Source organism: Nicotiana attenuata, unplaced genomic scaffold (genome assembly GCF_001879085.1).
Source record: "Nicotiana attenuata strain UT unplaced genomic scaffold, NIATTr2, whole genome shotgun sequence".
Classification (NCBI taxonomy): Eukaryota; Viridiplantae; Streptophyta; class Magnoliopsida; order Solanales; family Solanaceae; genus Nicotiana; species Nicotiana attenuata.
In genome coordinates this window covers 318,040-322,190 of record NW_017670709.1, presented here as the reverse complement: position 1 = coordinate 322,190, position 4,151 = coordinate 318,040, and positions in this window count along the sequence as shown.

The window sequence follows — 4,151 nt, the reverse complement described above, 5'->3', positions numbered from 1 at the left end:
CTCAGCTCTTACCACATAACACTTTCACAATCACACATTTGGTTTATTGCCAATTACTTACACCATTATATCGGGAGAATTAACCACGAACACTCAAATCATACCAATTACAAGAATTTCACACATAATCCACGTAGATATCACATACCAAATATTCGTACACCAAACAAGGTGATTTTACAAAGGTCAAAGTTAGCCATACATACCTGGAGCCGAATTCCCTTTTTAACTCCTATTTTCAATTCACCAAGTAGTCTAGCAACGTCAATCTAGTGCACAAGTTAACACATATGACTTAGAATTGAAGTTCACAATTGCTACTCAAACTTATTTAGGTTATCAACCCCTCTTGTACAATCCTTTACTCCTACCCAATTCCTCTTACTAGATTCTTGGTTTTAAAAGGCATGCATGTATGTTTTCAACCATTATTTTCAAGAATCAATGCATGAGACTCCCCCCTAGTTTAAACCTGAAAATCAATGAAAAAGGGTTAGGGATTTTACCTGCAAGAATGGGGATGAAGATAATCACTTTGAAATTCCCCGGCCCGGATAGTTTTGACGAATCAAATTTGATGAAGATGACTTTCTCTCTTAAGAACCCTCTCTTCCTCTCTCTTATTTTGTTTAGAAGACTCGTTAAAATGAGGGGTTGGGGTGTTTTATTAAAAAGGGGGTCGGGTTTAAAATTTAGAAAAATAGGTACCCGAGTCAGATATGCGGTCGCACTTTGCGACCACAGAGATGAAATGCGGTCCGCAGAATGGACCGCAAAAGTGCTCCAAAACTCCAATCCTACTGTTTGGGTCTGCGGCGAAAATGCGGTCCGCATATCCAATTTGCGGTCGCATAATGCACCGCATTTTTGAGCTCAAATTTGACTGACACATTGACTCACTTTGCGATAGAAATGCGGTCCGCATATCAGTTATGTGGTCGCATAATGGACCGCATTTTGACCTTAATTTTAACCAAACCACTGACTCATTATGCGGCAGAAATGCGGTCCGCATACTTGATTTGCGACCGCATTCTGGACCGCAAAATAGCACTCTTCTGGAAAAAAACTTGGTTCTTTGATTTTTTAAATACTTCGATCAGTACAATGGGTCCGAACCGCGGCGAGCTTGTGAGCCGCGAAGAGTTTTACACATTCCCAACAAATATTCAGAACCTGACCCTACGAGCTACTAGGTTTTGAGCACAAATTTCTACAGGGCCTCACAATTTCATATTAATTTTTCAAATGATATGTAGTTTTATAGAATAAATGTAGAAATTTTGTAGATATTGTGAAAATCCATACTGATATATATATTTACTCTGACATGTAGTTTATTTGTAGATAAAATGTAGATAAAGTGTAGGACATTGATATACAACCAGAATTTGATAGAAAATGTAACAGCACAAACCTGCAATTGTGTTCTCATTGGTGATACTCAATTACATATTGAAATCACGAACAGTTATACATCGCAAAAACAGAGTCGCTAAATTTTGAATCGAAACAGCCGATAATTATTAATGCGTGATTTGCGTTGTAAAATATCTGAAAGAATATTTAATTCCCCAATATTAGCGCGCCTAAATAAGGAAGCCTACAGCTACAATGATTTCTTATTTAGTGAATTGTCTATATTTTGTAGAAATGCTATTAGCATGGCGGGTAATATGCAAACTATGAACATATTTGGTAATATAGTTTCCTATATGGTATAGGAACGAAAATTTCCCGTAAATAAATGCAAAACAAGGAGAGAAAAAAACAAGTGGGACAGAGGCTGATGATGGGTCATGGGTGTAAACGAAATGAAGAAAGAAGAAACAATTCACATGCATTACAAAAAATTAATTTTGTATATTGACTCATCTTTTCAAATTATTGTACCTCGAAAATAATTAATTTTTTAAGTAGCTTTTGGGTAAAGAAAAACTAAGTATTTCTTAAAATATAACTTATGCTTTAAATGGAGAAGTGAGAATTTATATAGACAATCCTAATTTCTTTGGGATTGAAGTGTAATTATTATTATTATTGGGTGTGGGAATAAAACTCACATTAATAGCTGAAAAGATTGGGAGCCTACATATACGTTGTAGGTATATCTTATTGGTGTGAGGCATTTTGGGAAAAATCGTGTGGTCTTGACCCAAAGCAAACTATATCATACTATGTTAAGAGTATTTTTTGAGCTGATTAAGCCCAACATCTGATATCAAAGTCCAGGTTCAGTGGGACAGGTGTAGCGATGGCAGAATGATGGTGCCAGACTCGGTTTGCTTACCCTTACGAGCTTGGAGACGTGCACACAAAAAGAAACAAGTTGCGGGCTTCGGCTACCATAAGTATCTAACGATGTGTGTGGCGCATAGTGAATCTCTAAAATTGACTCGTGGATCGTGGTAATAGGTCACATGGAACTTAGTTCGAATAGGAGATTGTTAGGTGAACGAACAAAATCCCTCAATGGTAGCTAAAAGGAGTGGGAGTCTACATGTAAGGCGTAGAAATCTTTTAATGATGTAAGGTCTTTTGAGAAAAACCGTGCGGGCTTAGCCCAAAACGAATAATATGACACCATGTTAAGAGTATTTTTGTATAGTCGTGCCATAAGTATTTCTTAAGGAAAAATACCAACTATGTCAATTTATAAGTAGTTTATTATAAAAATTGCCAATACATAAAATATTACTAATATTAGCCGATTAGCTATTTGTAGCAAAAAAGGGTCAAATTTTTTACTTTCTTTTGAGTGGGTGTTATTAGAATAGATTGGGTACTTCTTAAGGAGCTTTAATCTCAGTTTTGGGATGATTTGGTGGAGTTTTGAGGTGGTTTGAATTGAAAATTTGAAGTAATAGATGAACATGCAAAAAAGATAGGTGTACCATGTTGTGTATCACCTATATATCCTATATGTATCAAACGAATATCACATGTATATCCATGTATACTTGCGTGCGAGATTGATGCGTGATACATGTGTCGCTGAAGAATTTTGTTGAACTCGATTAACTACGAATTTTGATACCAAATCAGTCCAAATCACCTCCAATTTTTCTCAAATTTTGTATATTGCCTCATCTATATGTTTTCAATGAATCTCAACCATACCCATTGAAAAAAGTCTTTTTTCTGCTTAGATTTTTTGAATTTTGTGTATATATTTTTGTATATTTCATCACCGTATTTTCTACCTCTACCATGAAATTTCCTTTTCGTCTTGCATAAAATGTTGCTAATTACACTTAAAAATATGGAAGGAGATCTTTGTGTGTGATTCTTGGAGAGAAAGAACCTTATATCTTTGGGTTTTCAATTTTTATATGTGCTTGGCTAGTTTTGATAAGTTTATGATTAATGTCGTAATAATAATAATAATTATTATAACAGGTAACATTTTAAAATTAAGCCGTTCGATTCTAACAACAATGTTCTTATCCATTCACCAATGGGGGCTGTATAGGTCAAAATCTGACCATAGTGGTCGACCAAGCTGAAACCTCGCCCAGCTGGCGAAACAACGAAAAGCACTACGACCAACCTCGAAGTCAAAACATCGACAGTGTATGTCAAATCATCGAACAGTACTCGAATAACGACGAAAAAGACCGTCGCGTGAGAGCACGTTGGTCAAAGAGCACTGAGCAAAGTTCCAAGAACTATATATAGAAGGGGAATTCTCAGAAAAGGGGGCTGGACTTTTCTTCTATACTTTTTCTCTTACAATTTCTTATTGTGAAGGATGTAAACTCATTTTTTCTTCTTATGAAGGATGAGATCATAAGATCAATAAATTCAGAATGTTCCTACTTTTCATTTATTATTTCGCTATATACTTTTAGATCTGAAGTTGATTATGCTTGACTAAGATTTACCTTTTTCACTATCGATAAATGAAATTGACAAAAGAGTCTCAAACTTTTTGTTCAAACAGGGGCCTCCCCAATTTTATCCACTTGAACAAATATCAAATTGAAGTAACTATTTGTTTGTATTTTCATCTCATGAAAAATAAGGGAAGCAAGAAGTCATGTCAGGAATCCTTCTAAAGTTAAAAGAGAAGAATCTTTTCTTTTCTTTTTTAACGGCTGTTCTCACTCTAAGTTAGATTTAAAAAAATTATCTTTAACATAATCATATAT